This window comes from Eutrigla gurnardus (assembly GCF_963514095.1).
Source record: "Eutrigla gurnardus genome assembly, chromosome: 22".
NCBI lineage: Eukaryota > Metazoa > Chordata > Actinopteri > Perciformes > Triglidae > Eutrigla > Eutrigla gurnardus.
Window position 1 is genome coordinate 10247789 of NC_139933.1, and position 19271 is coordinate 10267059.

The following is a 19271-nucleotide window of genomic DNA, read 5'->3' on the forward strand; positions in this document are numbered from 1 at the left end:
TCTGCCTCCAAACGCGACACCCGCCTCGCCTCCTGCATCCAAACGCCTTCATTAGATCATATTTGTCCGTTTACGATGCACATCAGCGCGCTGTGTTTCATACTTGTATTTATTGTGGCACCGAGGAGGCGCGGATTCGCCCGCGTTGAAGTGCATGTCTTTCCCCACATTTGCCCTTGGTACTGCTACAGTCTGCTTGTTTTTTTTGCCAGCCCCCCCCCCCAGTCCCAGTTGAATGCTACTCTGCTTTTACGCACGGGCTTTGTGCTTTTACGCACAGCTCGCTCCATGTTTTTGGAATACCCTTTGTTGTTTTCAACTAAATACTTAATGATTTATCTCTTAAACGCAAACGTTGGGTGGCTTTTGATCACACAGGTGCACAAGTAACACGTACCCCTGACTGCGTTTTTTATCCGTGGCACATGAAAACAGTTCCAGTGGGCTCCTGGTGCTTTTGCTTTTCTCAGACCCTCCAGTTACTGAAGGATGCAGCTGCTTGATCACGGCTGCGATGATTCGTGATTTAGAGATATAGTTTGATCACCCTTGTCTTGCACACTGTCTCTGCTTTGAGTTGGTACTGTTTTGCTGCTGTGGGGGTGTGCGAGGATCCGTGGACACTATATGTGCAAACCAGACAGTAGGCAGACACCTGCAGTGGGCAATTCATGCCATCACGTTTGAAATAGCTACAAAACAAAGATTGCTGCAGACTCAGCAATACAAACGCTATCTGTAATCACTGCATCTGTATAATCTGCACACCTGGATTCAGGGAGTAGCGTGTCGGGCTGTGACAGACAGACAGCCTGGTTTAGGCTGCACCTGATCCGTCCCTCTGGACTCGGGATCAGGCAGGAAGTGCTTCTCTAAGTGTCACTCTCATCCCAATCGGATTGATTTCTCACCGTCCCACCCCTCTGTAACCCCCCACGCTCCATGCAACAAACCACCTCAGTGTGGGGAAGGTCTTTGCAGAATGTCCAAATGTTGCATGAGTGGGAGACAGCTGCAGGGTTTGGCTTTTACATATCACATCAATACGACGAAAGCAAAAAGATGCTGTAAACAGAAGTTGATTTGGTGCCGAATTCGACATTTTCATTCAGCAAAAGGAGGCTGCGTTTGCAGCATTGCCATACCTTTTGGATGTGAGCTACTGTACCTGCTGCATAGCTGCTAGAACGCTGTTTATTATGTAATGATCGGCTCTACACTCCATCCACCGTAGCCGGTGGACAAGATCTCACGGATCTGACGAAAACATCCATTGAGTGTAACGGCTGCAGATGCTGTTCGTGACGGCACGTCGGGGTTATGCAGAGTACAGAGCAGGTAGTAGGTGGGATTAATTTCAACGGCTGCACAGCACCAGCTCTATTTGTGGGTGAACGCAGCCCCGTTTCTCTCCGTTGGTCTAATATGCCAGCGCCATACGTCAAACAGCGTTGTGACCCAGATCACTCGTTTTTCCCCCCCCCTTTTTTTAATATCCTCGCTCTTTCTAAAAGCATCGTGGCAGAACCTCATGGTCTTTTCAGTCCTGAGAGATGCAAATAATATGTGGAGAGAAAAGACGGAGAGAGGCTACGACAAGGGAGGGGGGGGGAGTGAGATGCTGATGTGGAAATACAATGAGACAGATGAGAGAAAGAGACAGAGGGAGGAAGCGGGAGACGAGAGGAAATAAAGGGAGACGTAACTCTAATAATTTAAAGGCTTTTTGTTTTGCGTGGCTGTGATGCAACTCATCAGCAATCGATGTTTCGATCGGAGCGTTTCAACGGCTTTTTTTTTCTTTTCTTCTCTCTCTCTTTTTAATTTCCACCTCCTTCCCCGCTCACGTTCGTGAGAGTCTCGCTGGTGGATCTACCGCTGGCAGCACACACATGTACAAACACACACACACACACACACACATGCTGGTGTGTCTGTGCTGGCTTTTCTGCTGCAGTAGACACGGTAGAGAGGAGGGGGAGCACTGGAGGGAGAGAAAAGAGGTGGAGTGGGAGTGAGAGGGATAGACGGAGCGAGGGGAATGGACAAGGAGTGGGGGGAGATGGTGGAGGGAAATCGAGGGAGAAGGGGACTGAGAGGGGAGACGAAGGGAGACGAAAAAGGAGGGAGAGGGGCATTGAGACAAACAGGGAGGCGATGACAACCACGGGGAGAACGGCGTTGTATGATGGGGGCGGGGACCCTTGTCTTAGCATCTTCGATTATCTGCGAAGGCTGGAGCCATCCAATCTTCCCACCCTGGCCCTCCCGCCTGCCTATTGATTGATAATCAATTGATTATCTTCCCTTTTGTCTGTTTTTAAAGCCATTCTCTCTTCCTCCATCACCTTCTCAAATCTGACAATGCTCACAAGGACTGATGCTCGGAAGGCAACACAACCGTTAAACAATCGACAATATTTATGGATTGATGAGGTGTGATTCAATACAATATGCATCTGATTTCTTTATTGATCCGTGCACGGTTGACATAGATCTTGCAGTGCAGCTAAGACAACAATGTGCTTTTCAATCGTGTTTGGCAGATGTTGATCTACTGTCTTAGTGTTTTAAACTCTAATCTGCCAGAATGACAATGATCCTAATTGAGTAGCCCAGGATCCACCAGTGTGAATGAACGGTGGTTAATGTTTTGAATGTTTTTTGTTATTGCAGCTTATCTAATCTGATGTAATCACCTGTCAGCAGGTTGAATATATGGTGTCAAAAGACATAACTTAACCAGACCTTGTAGCACCGTGGGAGCAGCTTCATGTATCTTTTTTCCAAACCATATTTCCCGAACGAAACTGCTCACAACAAGGTCTGCAGATTATCTTGGATAGCTGGGTTGTAATTTCTGGAAAGAGACATGCTGTTGAGTTTTTCAAGTTTATTTTGTTGGCGTATCGAGAACCCAAGAGAGAAGGCGGACGCCTCTATGGTTAATATCTCCAAAACAAGGCAAATCAGACCAAAACAATTATAATTTTTAAAAAGGTCAATCCATGACTATCTGCATGTTGCCCCATAACGTCAGCCACTGTCCCAGCTGTGTTTTGGTCACATACAGTTCCACACCAGAAATACACATTCGTCCTGAAAAAGCCCCATTTGTATCGCAGCCTGTACAAGATGCCCCTTTGCTCCCTTCTGAATCGGACATTGTGTGGCTGTATTTGGTTCATATTTGGGGGAATTTTTAAAAAGGTCAATCGATGGTTATCTTCATGTTGCCCCATAACATCAGCCCACTGTCCCAGCTGTGTTTTGGTCACTTACAGTCCCACACCAGAGATACAGTGTTCCTGACAAAGCACCTTTGTAGTTCAGCATCTACAAGATGCCCCTTTGCCCCCTTCCGAATCAGACATTGTGTGCCTGTATTTAGTTCATATTTGGGGGAGTGGCACTGTGTCCAGACCCCCCTCATAGAGTCCCTGAGAGAAGGCAGACGTCTCTATGGTTGATCTCTACAAAACAAGGCAAATCAGACCAAAACAATTTAGAATTTTTCAAAAGGTCAATCGATGGTTATCTGCATGTTGCCCCATAACGTCAGCCGTGCTGTGTTTTGGTCACTTACAGTTCCACACCAGAAATACACAGTTGTCCTGACAAAGCCCCATTTGTATCTCATGACAAAACACTATTTGTAGCTCAGCATCTACAAGATGCCCCTTTGCCCCCTTCCAAATCGGACATTGTGTGCCTGTATTTGGTTCATATTTGGGGGAATTTTTCAAAAGGTCAATCGATGGTTATCTGCATGTTGCCCCATAACGTCAGCCCACTCTTCCAGCTGTGTTTTGGTCACTTACAGTTCCAGACAAGAAATACACAGTTGTCCTGACAAAGCCCCATTTGTAGCTCTGCATGTACAAGATGCCCCTTTGCCCCCTTCTGAATCGGACATAGTATTTGGTTCATATTTGGGGGAATTTTTAAAAAGGTCAATCATTGACTATTCTAGATAACAGGAAGTGAAGGCTCGGCATCAACACCCGGATGAAGGAAGTCAGACTTTACTCCTCCCCTTCCACTTTCTGTGTCTCCGTTCTCAAACTCCCTTCGGATCGGGAAACAGCAGCAGCAACCTCAGAGCTAGCGACTTATAGCTATGCCCGACGTTGATCCGAGTTGTTTTGGTACATCTCTTAACTCTGGCATGCAGCGGCATGCGCCAGTGACATTGACTTGAAGCGATTAGTCTTAATCGATCTGTATGTTGGCCCATAACGTCAGCCCACTGTCCCAGCTGTGTTTTAGTCACTTGCAAGGCATTGTGTGCCTGTATTTTGTTCATTTTTGGGGGAGCAACACCGTGTCCAGAGCCCCCTGTCCCTGAAGGTCATATCTTGTTGTTCATTGGTTGTTGTCTTCTGTCTAAAATACCGCTATAAATGCAAACGTAACCCGCTGATGTGCCAGGCGGCCTCAGAACAGCTCGTGTTCTGACAGAAAATAGAAAACCAGATTTATTGATAGGCATCAGCGTATATAGATGGGGTTGGGTGGGAGACGGAGACCTGGCGACACAGAAGTTCTGTTTGGGTTTGGAAAGACAAAAGTAAAGTTTTTCCTCAAACTAGCCCCTTAAAACACCTGCCATTTCCAACAAAACTTGCTGTCCTCTTGCTTTTAACCAGTTTCACCCTCACTTATACTAGGTCACTTCTAATTTTGAATAGATTTTTTTGCGCTATTTTTGTTTGCCCTGGAGCCACGTTGTCCCAGTACCACCTGACTGGTCCGGAGCTTAATGGGAACTGTGGTGAAGGTGACTGCAAACCCTGGACTATTTGTGGCTTTTACCCATGATGCTCCAGGGAAAGTTAGCATCACAGCCGCCTCACCTGGATCTTAAAAAAGACACGCCCCCCACCCTAAAACTGTAACAAAGACGACCTTCTCCTTTTGTGTAAGAACATCTTGTTTTTGAACCTCCGTGCTTTACTGTCCTTCGGTGATGTGAAATCGTATTAATGCTGCTCTTTTGTGAGCTGAAAGGACTTAAGCGTGTTGAATTAAACCTCGACTTTCGGGCGGTGGGGTTCGGTATCCGTGCTTCCGAGCTGCTTCCATTCAAACCCTGACCCCGCTGAAAGGCCCATTTCCCACTTCCATTCTTGTGCCTCTCCCTGCGGGCTGCATCTGAAAATAGCAAAGAGAGGAAAAGGAGGCTTTAATTTCATTCGCTGGTGGCAAATCTCTTTCTCCATTACTGAAGGGAGGATGAGACGATGCAGCTTGTGTGACAATTTGGTGACTGAGCAATACTTAAAAAAATGCATAAAATAGCCGAAAGCACCAAACCTGTCTTGGCGGTGGGAAAAAAAAAGGTATGGAGGGGAGATATTGTTAAGTATTCATCAAGTTTATTAAGGCAGCGGTCGCTGCTGGCGAGGGCGTGATAATTGGTCGACCCGCCTCTCCTGTGCCTGCAGTTGGTAAATACATCGTGTTCCGTTTCAATTTCTCCCTGACGGCGTTTTGTTCCGCAGGCCTCCTCGTGTTGTGTTTGCATCCTCGGAAGTCACAGTCCCTCTGCTTGTAACTCGAGCGCTGTCTGTTGGCTATACTTTGCTGGATAGATGCTTACTGTCTCACAACAAGGGGCAGAGACGCGATCCCGGTGGTAAATAAGCGTGAAGCCCTTTAAAAAACTGCAATGTTTATACACTTGGACTTCTTAGTAGTATTACTACAATACCAGTGTTTCCCTGAGGTTTTCTTTATCCAGTGTGTTTTATTTTGCACCGCCGGAAGATATTTAGTGCATCTGCTGACGAGAAGGGATTCAGATGCAAATATATGAATTACGTTTAATAAAAAGCCTCTCTCCTCTAGTTCTTTCACCTGTCTGATAATGGAACAAAGCTTTTCTGGAAGAAAAACCTCACAAACATGTTTACTTCACAACAACACATGCATACCTGACTATTTCTTGGCTCGAACTGGCAACTTCCTGGAGTTTCCTGGTTGCCTGGCAACTGTTCAGAGTCAAGGGAATAGTTTGGCGCATAATTGTCATTTCTTTCCACCTATAGGTGTTTTCTGCCGATTTGAATAAACAAATATAATTTAGTTAACAAGCTTCAAAGGTGCTGGTAGATGGATGTTGTCGTCTTGGACAGAGCTAAGCTAGCTGAGCTGTTTCCAGATCAGCTATGTTAACTCTTGGCCAGCTTCATATTTACCGTACAGACATGAAAGTATCGATCCTCTCATCGAACTCCTGGCAAGAAAGTGCATTTTCCAAAAAGTCAGCCAACTGCTCTAAGTATCCATTTCAGACAGAATCATTAAGCATGCCTTGTAATTACGTTGCTTTCCCATCACTCACAAGTCCCTTCCCCACGAGCCGTCTTCATCGTCCTCCTCTGCCTCGGTCCATTTAGCCCTGCTGGTTAAGTGCTGAATCAGCGCTGTACTGACAGTCAATTAGCTGGACCAAACCCTGGACGTTTTGCTCTTATGCTCCGGAATCCAAATGACTCCGGCATGGTGGAGAGCTCACACAGTGCCAGAGCCGATTACAGTGGTGGGAGTCTGAATCCTCTAAACGGGGCAAATCTTGTCAAATCGTACGAGACAGAGTAGTGTATTGTGTACTATCGTTGCACAGACCGCCGCGCGCATGTAAACAAACGAGTACACGGCGTGCTCACTCTGAAAAAAAGATGCGTGCTGAATCAAAAGTCCTTTTGCTGCATTAAGATTATTAAATTATTCATGGGCAATAACCAGCACACAGTGTAACTAAAGAGAGACTTAACGTGGTAGAGGAACAGATGAACCCACTTCCATTACAACAGGCATCTTACATTTGACCCCCCTGAACGCCCCGGCGGGGCATAAATCACACTGAGAACGCTCACCTTCGCAGCCTGGCCCCCGTGCTCTGTAAGTGTAGCTGTCGATAAAGCATCCGGCTGAGCGTCCACACTTACAGCGCGCAGATAAATCACTCCGTTTGACACGCCTCAACATGTAACCCCGCGGATCACTCTCACACATGCCATTGTCCCAACACACATGCCTCTGACAAAGATGAGACCCACAAACACAATGTATATTCAGCCACGAACAGGCGTGTTTTAGGGATGAAAACGACCTTTGACCAGCTTAAAGATTCGAAATGATGTTAAAGAGAAAAATGGCGAATCCACAGTGAGTTAAATTATTAGTTAATCGAAATTCTTTTTGTTTTTTGTTCATCAATTATTCAACGAATTGTTGCAGTACTAATGATCCTACAATAATGCAATTAAAACAAATAAAGAATTATGGGAGCTGAGCATTTTGTGATTTAAAAAAAAAAAGAAATAATATATAAATCAATGTAAGTAATCTACATATTAGTTTCTCAATTTAATCAATCAAAAAGACACAAATGTCGGAAAACCTCACAATGTCACATAAATGGCCCTCACAATATCTTAAACCCAAAGGTGATGATGAGATTTCTCTTACAAAGACAAAGAAAATATGCAATTCCATCAAATTACACAAAGAAAAGCAGAAACCCCCATAATTAATAATCTCAATCTATGGTTTGGCATCAATATTTGAAATAGGACGACTTTTTTTTGCTCTTCTGGTGATCATTTTCTTGATTAAGCATGTTATCTAACGTTGGCCAGGTGTCGTTACCCTGCGGCACTTAAACAGTCAAACTGTATCCCTGCTCGTTCCCTTGGAACATGGCATTGGAGGGCGTCGCTGGGACGATTCCTGTGTGACCATCTGCTTCCTCGTGATTTTCCCTCCCGTCCAAGTGGCAGCGGAGTGGAGGCAGAGCCAACGACTACTTTAAATAGAAATGTGATCCAGAAGAAGCCTGTGAGGGTCCCAATCGGGAGGGGATTTGGATGGAATATGGGAGACTTTAGATTTTGTGAGCAACATGATGATGATGATAGAAGGGCTGTTAGTTTAGAGTGTAATACTGTAAAAACGCCCCTGTCTCATTTCATTGTCATTTTGATGATGGAGCCATGAGGTTGATTACATATGGTTACTGAAAGGAAAGGATGCTGGGGGTTGAGAAGAAGAAGAGGAGGAGGAGGAGGCATAAAAGCAAGAACGGGGACAGCGTTGCCAAACTTGCTTTACATGTTTCCAACAAGGATGGAGAAAAGGGTGAGGAGAGGAGGAAAAGGGGAGGATCGGCCCGGAAAAGAGGTGGGGGGGGGCGTGGCAAGGACAAATGCATAAAGCATGCTGCAGTAATCTGGACCGAATACAAAGCAGATGAGAGGGAACAGACACGTGTACGGCTTGCTCACCGCCACACGGTATTTAGTTGTCTTCAGGAAGGTTTGACGGGACTGCAGGGAGTTAAATGGAGGGGAGCTGAACGCCAGAGCAGATACAAAAGTGTGTGTGTGTGTGTGTGTGTGTGTGTGTGTGTGTGTGTGTGTGTGTGTGTGTGTGTGTGTGTGTGTGTGTGTGTGTGTGTGTGTGTGTGTGTGTGTGTGTGTGTGTGTGTGTGTGTGTGTGTGTGTGTGTGTGTGTGGAGAGATTACTGATTCAACTGTGGCGTGTCAAAGAGTTGAGTCATTTAGGGAACGTCTGAAACAGACGTCTGTTGTGATTTAATTTTTTTTACCAGGATCACTTCCAAGAGCACTCACCTCAGGAAGTCTACGTTTCTAGCTCCCAGGAAAATAAAGTATTTGCGAGGATTACCGCGAGCAGAAGCTAATTATGTCTCAAAGTTCAGTGCCATCTCCATCCAAACTCCTTGGCCTCCTCCTGCATTCAGATCTTTTATGAGCCTGACATGTGATGGTGCAACCAAATCCCCGTGACTTCCCTCCTCTCATCCCGACCCTTTTCCACCCCTCACCTCTCCTGCCCTTCATTATCCCGCAGTGTCCCGTGTTGGGTGCCGGCTGACCCCTAGAAGGGGGCTCACAATCATCTGCTTTCGCGTCTCGGACACCGACGTCCTCCACGCCACGTCGATTGCATCTCCCGCGAGGCGAGACTCGGCTGCAGTTCCTCTGGGACAGGAAGAGGGAAAGACATCTCACAAGAATTTGATATGTCCTCTGATATTCCATTCGGTCTATTGTCGGACTGTTCTTATCAGCTGTCATAGATCCCCTCTTTGAAAGAAGCTGAGGGGCCACAAGATCAGTGCACCTTGAAACTCTTCTGCAATGACAGAACAGTTACTGTTAGGCAGGGCAGGCGCTGGGCTCCGTCTATCAGCTGGAAGCGCTTCACTTTTGTATTGAAAAGGCTTCAACTTGGGTCAAACGCCCGAGCCGTCCATTCACAGTGGAGAAGGGGCGGGAGCCTAACACAAAGATGTGATAATATAATTTCTTGTGAGTATGTTTGGGTCTTATTTTGTGTGTTATACTATTATCTTTTATTGTTTTGACTGTGGACTTAACGTTGTCCTCATGTCTGGAGCCCTGGAGCAAATGAATTTCCCTGCGAGGGATAATAAAGTGGATCTGAATCTGACAGAAGGCAGGTCCGTCTTCCCTCCCTGTTACTCCCTCCACTTCATTGTCCCGTCATTAGCTTTGAATTCAATATAACAAACTCACTCCTAAGCAAAACAGCCGCCCAGTAACGGCACACGTGCGAAGCTACATTATCATTTATTTGTGTTTGCGTCCACCTGATGAATGCATGTCTCTCTGCCTTTAGCTCCGTTTTTTCGGTCTCTTGAGGGAAATATCTGGCTCTAACTTTGCGTGAGTGCCGTTAAGTGCAGAACAGCTCAACGTACAGCGAGTTTATCGGAGCTGCTGCAGCTGAAGACGTGGCCACGAGAGGGGCGAGAAGAAACCAAAAGAGATGCTAAAATGAATAAAAATATTCATTATAGATCATTTAAAATCCAAAACCTATCATCCTTTTGTAACATTAAATGAATATTCAGTGCAGTCGGTAGATTTCCGTCCGGTATTAGCCGTATTTCGTGGACTTGATGTAAAATGACGGTGACTGGAGTTCACATTTCTTCAACACGTTTTATGGACCGCGGCAGCATAAGTTAAACCTCACACGAGGAAGCCTTGAGGTCGAGGGTCATAAACAGCTAAAAGCCTTTAAAGTAATTCATAATTCAACATGTAGAAGAAAAAATTGCAACACTTAAAAAAAAAAAAAAAAGGATGACGTCTTTCCTGTACTGCTCTCTCTCCCCTCCCTCCCTTGCATTTCCCATGCTGTGACTCTCTATCTCTCTTGATATTGTAGTTCTTTTAGGGTTTAGGGTTGTTTAAAAAAAAAAAACAACCCTAGCTTTAAGTACCAAAACCTTCAGTTCCTCTGCAGCGTTTCTCAGAATGTAATGACAAACAGTGATGCTCGTGATGGTAAAAGTAAAGGCTATTCCTGTAACCCACCCAAGGTTACACTCACGCTGCACGCTAAGTGGCTACTTTGCAAGTCTCTGAGTGATGGCTGCAGCCATTCACCTAAGATAATAGATTAATCACCTGATCCGGGTCTAACCCGTCGCTGGGCTTGCCCTTCAGGAGAACGCTTCCGTGTTTCACATCGTTTAAATGTTCATTTTTCATGCCTCATTCGCGCGACGATTTCACATCATCCTTCAACGTCTTCTTGTCGTTGCTGACTCTGCAGCAGTGGTTGCCCATATGCTTTTGCCCTCTGGGGGGAAAAAAGACTCCACAGGGCAACGGTTCGTCATACCAACGCCAATCAAACATGGAAACAAAAGCGGCTGTTAATCAGGAGCAAAACCCTTTTATTTGTCTTTGTATCTCTGTCAAGGTCGCCCGCCCTTGACCTCACGAAGGTTTCTCTCACCGAACAATCAGCGACATGAAATGATCACGGTTCTGCTCTCGTTTCCTCTACATTCAGCCCTCTGCGCCAGCTGTATGAGCAGTATTTGGCTTAGTCCTGTCCTTGGTGCCTGGAAGCAGAGGGCTAACGCAGCGGTTGTCATGGTGACAGAGAGCCAGGCAGGGCTGTAGTAATACTGTAATGATAAAGCTCCTCTGGATGGTGCCGCAGTAAACACAGCGCCGCTCGGGTCCCGTTAAGGAAGAGCGCCGGCGCACCGCCGTGCATGCACAAACGCCTGTAGGGCCGATATCGCCGACGACCACTTACATGCATGCTCTCCCGACGTCTCCCCCCTTCTTCTTCTTTATCTCTTTCCTGCACTTCCACCCTGCGATGGCGCTGCTCTCTCGCCCCTTGATTGCTGGGATTCATTGTCTCCTCTTCTCCGCTCTGTCTTTTCATCTCCTCTCCCTCCATTCCTTCACTGTCTTCTTCATTCATTCATCGAAAACACAATCAATGCTCTCGATTCCTTTTTACAGTTGCTCCCCCCCCCCCCCCCCTCTCTCTTTCAAAGGCTCTTTCTCATTTGCTCCTCTCTCCATCTCTGACTGCCTCTCTTTTAAATTTATGTTGATGATCTTCTCTGAATCTAATTTCAGAGTCTAGAGAGCGAGGGAGACTCCATTGGGCCTTGAAGGTCATTGGACTGCAGGTGTCGCACGTTGGTGCCTTTACTGTCGGTGGGATTCGACACAAACGTTACAGTGTGCCCCACGGATCATATGTTCAGAGCCTACCCGTCCATACCTCGACGTTACGGCGAGGAGAGGGATGGACGGAGAGAACGGACGCAAAGTGCCCGAGGAGATAAATACGTGTGAAGTGACAGATTGCTGCTCCTCCTTTTTATCGTCTTTCTCCGCTGATCGCTCTCCATCACCTCGATGCTCGTGTAGTTACCACTTACTATCTGCGATTGGCTCCTGTGCCCATAGGCTGTTTGTCTCTCTGAGTCATATCCACACACACACACACACACACACACACACACACACACGCACACACACACACACACGGTGCGTAGTTTTAAGTAGATTTTAAGCAGCGGGGTCCTCCTCTATCACACAGGAGATCTGTGCTTGACATGCTGCTGCATACTTAAAGCCGGCTGGCTGCTGTGATGGATTGATCAATATTGATTCCACGTGTAATCCACTGCGCTCTTCCATCTCCAACTACTGTATCGTCAAATGGAAGGAACCGTGAATGGACCTTTTTTTTTGTTTCATCGCCGGCCGCGTTGCATTGTGGCTTTTAAACGACAGAACGTGGTCAAATGAATGACAGCACATCACCCGTGGGTAAAAGCTGCACTTAGCGTGGTTAATGTTAATTGCCATCTGGTGTTAATTTCAGCCCTCCTCAGAACCCGCGTGTGTCGGCGTCACCGGTGCGTCCTCGCTCCTCGCTTTAGGAGCAGGTTTAGTATTTCTGTCTCACGTTGTGAGATTGAAACCGAGCCAACCCTGACCGATTTGATGCCCTAGGCAAGATTTTAGTCGGTGCCCCTTGAATCTCAGCCCAATTCCTCCACCGAGCATTGTGTTCATACAGAAACTGCTCTGAGATTAAACTACGCAGATCGTACATAAAGGAAAAACTGTAGGGGATGTAGGATGCTGACTTCCTCAGAAGGTGGTGTGTTGGAGACGGACACCTTGAAAACGGCTTAGACATCTCCACGGAAACATGGGGAATTACCTGGAACTTCCTGCATTTATCACCCTCAGGGTGAAGGTTGGGGTTATTCCTGTCTTTCATCCATAATGAAGAAGGTTTATGATAATTTTATATAAGATTATTTGATTGTTTTTCACTTAAAGGACGTTCACTGAAAAAAAAGATGTCTTATCTGTGACGCAATAAAAATATTTGTTTCTTAGGTAAATGTAAAGTAATTTAAGCACATTTTGTTAATTATCAGGACAGTAATTTTCGCCAGGATAATCATGACATGAAAACGTCGCCAAGAGCTTTACATTTTTAATTATAGGTTTATAATAATATTATACTATTCCTCTGAGGAACCCTCTAAAGGATCCCCATCATTACAGGGATAGCTCTGTGATTAGAGAGTTGCATGCGTTCACAAAAATAGAGCGCCCTTATGGATGGATGGCGCCCCTACCATCCGCTCATACCGCCGATGCCTCGGGGCGCCTCTGGATTGTAATCCAGACACGCTATTTCCTGTGCGTATAAGATTTCCCACCAGAGTTCCCATCCGACACCAAAGTTTAATTTAGAGAATCAGGAGAGGCTCTGCAGTTGCATCACAAATCTCCGGTGTCTTCGCTGTACTCAAACTTCGGAAATATTGTTCCAGTGTGGGCGAATGTTAATTCAGGAATGTCTCAGCAAAGAAATAATAGTTCAGGGCTAATTGTATATAGTTGAATCCTTTATTTTGTATCTATTCAGGAAACAAAAACACCTTTTGGATGCGTTTAAGACCTGCTATGTATTCAGTGAATAAGCCTTGAGTTAATTCTTTAAGATTTCCTGTCGACAAAATCCCAACATTTTATAACATGTAAGAAGGATCCATACAGTCCTCCCTCCGTCCCTCTGGTTGACAGAAGTGGCTTGCATGGCTGAGGCCTGTCGTTTACAATTAGCCTTCGATTTCCTGACACCATGCCCTCTTTGTCCTTTTCGTCTCACTCTTACTTTCATTTCCTTTGTGCTTTCTGTCCTCTTCCTTGTCTTTTTTTTTAAAGTCCTCTCTGCGTGACGGCCACATCACTTTAAGATCATCAGAACGATGAGCTGTCTTTGCAAAAACGCTATGTTTTCCCTTGGTCAGTGTTTGAATTTCGCTCTCTCACTAGGCCCTCACCTTCCCTCACTTTTATCGCGCTCCGTCCTTTCTTGTGGATTGCTTCAACAACTTCTCTACGCATGGATCCACATCGCCTCCCACCTGTCTGCCCCCCTGAGTCTCCACCTGTGTAGTCTACATAAAAGATATGATGCTACTGCAGATTTGCTACTTGTGTGTGTGTTTGTACACATTCAATGACATTTAAAAAAAAAACACTTTGAGGACAGATCTCACGCGTCAGATCATCCTCGACATTTCATTATTTTCTACAAGCTCCAGCTTAACCGCTATTATATATCATTAATGTTGCCTTAAGCAGTAATGGTGACAGTGACATAAAAAAAGTGCACAACACTTCAGGGCAAAACTCTCCGTGTTGCCCTGATTTCCACATGTGAAGGTTTTCTGGTGTTCAACCAATGAGCCGGTCCCACTGGTGCTATCCTGCTTCCCGAGGACGGGGGGGGGGGGCTGGTGTAGGAATAGAGGTAGGAGGGTGATTGGGAACCTTAGTGTGTGTGTGTGCATGTGTGTTTTCATGATACAGAGGGGGAGAGCACTGCAGCAATCTGAGAAAGTAGGTCAGACGCCGACTAGTGAGAAACACAGCGGAGGAGAAAAGAGGTAGGGAGAAGTGATGGAGATGGAGAGGAACAAAGGCGGGAGAGGTGGAGAGTGTGAGGGAAAGGGGGGGTTGTGAGAAGACAGCAAACAGTATCGTACAGAACGGTCCTGATGATCTAAACTGTCCAAGGATACAAGGCTAATCCTTAAAATGTGTTGAATTTAACACTGATCTCCACACACGGATCCTGCTTTCATTGCGTGTTTGCGTACAGAAAGCAAAGGAGGTGGAATTCTCCGACTGAAATGCAATCTCAGTCCCACTGGCTATCGTTCGCCGATGATCTAGCTTTTTGTTGTTTTAAGAAATAGGCACTGGAACCCCACAAATGTAGACCCTTCCCCCCCAGAGCACAGACTTCAAATTACAGATCGGACACCGCTGACTTCCCCGGAAGGTCACTTCTTTGGCTAAATGCTCGTCGGCTAATCTCCTCAATAAATTTGGCGGCTCAAGGCATTAAGTCTTCTCCTTAGTCTGTTTCTGTCATGAAGGCACTTAGAGGAAAATATGTGTCGGCTCCGGTCCAATTTCCAAATCAAAGAAAAGCTGGGGGAGAGAAGCGAGACCTTTTCACGAGAAATAGCCCAAACTGGTTCCCTCCATTTGCTTAGTTATAAGGCTTCCTCATATAAGTATGTTGCTCTTGATATTACATAAGTGCATAATGTCGAAAAATACACGGTGACACGCACAATACGCTGAAGGCACTCAGGCTTCTTATATATATGGGCTCCACTCAAGTATGAATTACCTTTCTCTTTTACTCTTCAGGCCATGTCTGTTTTATTATTTATTTGATAAAGCACAAAGTATACAGCATCTATAAATACACTACAGGGCTTGTGGGATTGGACCGCGATGGGGAAAGATTGTGCAGAAGCACACGCTGGTGTTATCACGCTACTGTCATTGATTCAGTCACAACTGAATGGGCGACAGTAGATTAATAAGCTTGGGTCGATAAAGACAGTTGCAGATCGCAGATCTTCAACGCTGAGAAAATTCTCTTTCAGCAAAGGAAAAGCAAGCAAACCTGAAAAATCCACTAACTGAAAATACAACCTTTTTTTTTTGCTCTCTGTCTAAGAAGGACTAAGTTTTGGAAGTAAACGAGCAAACGTGAGCTGTAGATGTTGAGAGGGTTGGAGGCAAATGCCAATAAAAAATCATTTGAAAAACACAAAAACAACAGTAATTCAACGAAAGCTACTTAAGCTTCACAGTTACGAATGTGTTTCATGTAATTTTATTTATAAGGGTAATATTAAAGGTTTCCTTTTTTTCTGTTCTATTCTATGAACACAGCCTTTATTTTATGGATCAATCAAGACTTTAAAAACACGAAACTTTGGAAAATGTTCAATGCTTTTTGCATTGAAACAAATCTGTGGCGCTGCAGAAAAACAACAATGATAATGAAAAATCCCTTTTTAATTTAATTCTAATGTGAAGAAGTCTACATAATGTGATGGGAAATGCTACCCTGTAGTTTACTTCAATTAATCAATTAAGTGGAGGGGAATCTGCACGTTAAAATATTAACAAAATTGCTTTGAACAAAAAAAAACTTGCTTAAGTCAGCTGCTTGTTTGGATTTTTTATTAATTAACATGTCTTAAATCCTATCACAGGTTATTATGAATATAAAACATATTTTTGTTTTGAGCAATCATACAGTTTGATATGACCTGTTTATTTTAGCTCATTACACTACTATTAATAATTTGATGAACTCATGATCATTTCCTGATGATACATGATATGACATGATACTGACAGCACATCTATTTTTCTGGCTTCATAGTACATCACGATCATTTGTGACTGTCGGATTTAATTTGATCAGGCCCTAATGAGTCGGATTAGCCACAGACTTTGATTACAACGGGTCAAATTGGGCCGAGAACCTTTTCAGGGCAGGTCCACCTTCCTTCTGGTCCGTTACAAAACCTGTCTTTGCTTCATTTTTTTTAACTACTTTCACACATTCGGGTAAAAATAGTCTGTTTTTGTTGCCTTGCTGAAATTCCTTCATTTGCAACTGACTCTTCCCTCGTTTCTTTGTCTCCTTTCTCTTTTCTTTCTTTCAGTATGTGGCGTTTGGCTCCCTCTTCTTCATCCTCATCTCCATCTCCACTTTCTGCATGGAGACGCATGAGGCCTTTAACACCATCCTCAACAAGACGGAGAATGTCACAGTGGGGAACGTGACCCATGAGGAGATTGTATACGAGGTGGTGACCGACAGCTGGCTGACATACGTGGAGGGCGTGTGCGTCATCTGGTTCACCATTGAGGTCCTGCTGCGAGTCACCTTCTGCCCGGACAAGCTCGAGTTCTTCAAGAGCAGCCTCAACATCATCGACTTCGTCGCCATCCTGCCCTTCTACCTGGAGGTGGGCCTGAGCGGTCTGTCCTCCAAAGCTGCCAAGGATGTCCTGGGGTTCCTCCGCGTGGTCCGGTTCGTCCGTATCCTCCGGATCTTCAAGCTGACCCGCCACTTTGTGGGTCTCCGTGTCCTGGGCCACACCCTGCGTGCCAGCACCAACGAGTTCCTCCTGCTTATCATCTTCTTGGCCCTCGGTGTCCTCATCTTCGCCACCATGATCTATTACGCCGAACGAATTGGCGCGGACCCGGATGACCCGACAGCCAGCGCCCACACCGCCTTTAAGAACATTCCCATTGGATTTTGGTGGGCCGTCGTCACCATGACCACACTGGGCTATGGAGACATGTACCCGGAGACGTGGTCAGGGATGCTGGTCGGCGCTCTGTGTGCCTTGGCCGGCGTGCTGACCATCGCTATGCCCGTTCCCGTAATTGTCAACAACTTCGGCATGTACTACTCTCTGGCCATGGCCAAACAAAAGCTGCCCAAAAAGAAGAACAAACACATCCCCCGAGCACCTCAACCAGGCTCCCCCAACTACTGCAAGCCGGATGCCCTGGCTATGGCTACCGCGTCACCACAAAGGCTCTTGGGAAATGTCCTGGGTGGCGGGATGGGGACTGGAGGCCTCGCAGGTGACTGTCCTCTCGCCCAAGAAGAAACTATAGAGATTAACAGAGGTGAGAGATTTTATTTCACGTTCAGTATTTTAAGAACAAATAGGATATTTGATGAAAAAAACCGACGAGTATGCATTACAGGAAATCAGATGTAGGCATTAGTCATTATTTCAGGGGACCATTAGAGTGCCAGAGGAATAAGTGGGCATACTGTCAAGTAGGGATGCATGGTGGATTGTGGATCCACCCCTGAGAAATCACAGGCCCATCAGAACTCATGTGTAATTGATGATGATCAACTGGTAGGTCCACAGTTGCCTTCAGGCACCCGTCTGTCGCTGAAGAACGAACACCATGAAGGGAAAATAAACTCAATTACCTATTGAAACCACTAAATGCATCTCAGTTTGGGCTGACTGCACATATTTTCTCTCTGGCGTTAGCAGTAAAATCAGGAGGGGAGGTAATTTGTCTCTTTGTTGCTGCAGCATCGGGCGTCAGTCGCATGCAACAATAATGCACCTTTAATGCATTACTTTACTGCCTTAGTCATCAGTGAGCCAGAAAAAATATTGGCTTCATCAGTGCTTTTACTACGTCTCGCCTGCTTGGCTTCCCTCCAGACTGGAAAGGTTTCCTGTAGGTTGTGTTGGTAGATTTATTTTTTTCGCTGGGAGTTGCATTAGTCAACATTTTGACAATTGACTCCAAGACTCCTCTGCAGTATCAGCACCACATGATGGTAATATATTTTATCTTAATGAACACATGGGTGACTCGACAGGACCACTTTATTTTATTTGTTTGCTGCAACGAAGTATTTCACAATAAAGTACCTCAAAACATTGATCAACAAATTAAACCAATATTTGCATTTTTGCTCAATAAGATGCACAAGTTGCTTCCCTCGATGGTTTTTCTCATAGTTCTCCTCTACCCACTTCCTGCACCTTCCCGCTAGATTCGAAGCAGAACGGCGACGCGGCCTCAGCCGCCTTGGCTAACGAGGACTGTCCCACCATCGACCAGGTGCTCAGCCCAGACGAGAGGAGCCCCATTGGGCGAGGGCCGACCCGGGAACGCTACCAGCAGGACCGCGCCTGCTTCCTGCTCAACACCAGGGAATTCCGCGCCACAGATGGGAATGTGCGGAAAGGTACGTTCCACACCGGGAGACAGATACGACAAATATGCTCATCTTACGTAAAACAGATCCACTCAGCAAGATGCCAGCCAACATTATGTGCAGCCGATGCAGAGAAGCACACAGAGATTAGTGTACGAATACAACATTTAGAGAAGATGGGATGGAACAGCACACATGAACTTTGAACTGCAGCTCCAATCGCAGCTAGCAGCAACACACACATTGATCACACATGCAGTTACAACACTTAGCTCTTCTGCTCTGCTTCTACTGTTTCACATTCATGTCGTTTGTGTTTCCATCACAGCTTGGTATCATACATTTATTTATTTATTTTCCTCTGTCAGACAAGAATTTTCTGTCCCTCTACTTCTCTCCTTTTCATGTCTTCCATCTCCGTCTGTGAATTTAGTTCTCTCTTCCTTAATGTCGTCTTCTTTCATACTCATTAACGATCTTTCTCTGTCTTCTGGACTCAGACAGTTTGACCATGCATTAATTTACTTCTCGTCACTTCTGTTTCTCTCTCTCTCTCTCCTGCCTCGCATCATCCTTTTTATTTTTTCCTGCACCCTCCCCTTATGTGGTGACCCCCCCCTCAACCGACTGCACATTTCCCCTCTCCTCTGCCTCACCTTATAACCCATACCCTCACACCCTCACCCCCAACTTTTCCTTTGTGCTACACCTTAACCCAACCCCCCCATTGCACCCCCCCCCCCCTGAATTTTCTTTTACCCCATGTGCATTACCTTTGTGCTCATAATAACCTGACACCTTTATTCATTTACTACTGCAATTCAACCACCACC

The 19271-nt window shown here is 45.6% G+C and overlaps 1 pseudogene across 1 annotated transcript in view; it reads left to right on the forward strand.

Annotated features, from left to right (window-relative positions):
* Positions 1 to 19271, forward strand: part of LOC311033312 (voltage-gated potassium channel KCNC1-like) — a 35276-nt pseudogene that overhangs the window by 8499 nt on the left and 7506 nt on the right. The window contains exons 3-4 of the transcript XR_014599389.1: positions 16391 to 17372; positions 18274 to 18468. The product of XR_014599389.1 is annotated as a voltage-gated potassium channel KCNC1-like (transcript). The remainder of the gene's footprint in view (positions 1 to 16390; positions 17373 to 18273; positions 18469 to 19271) is intronic.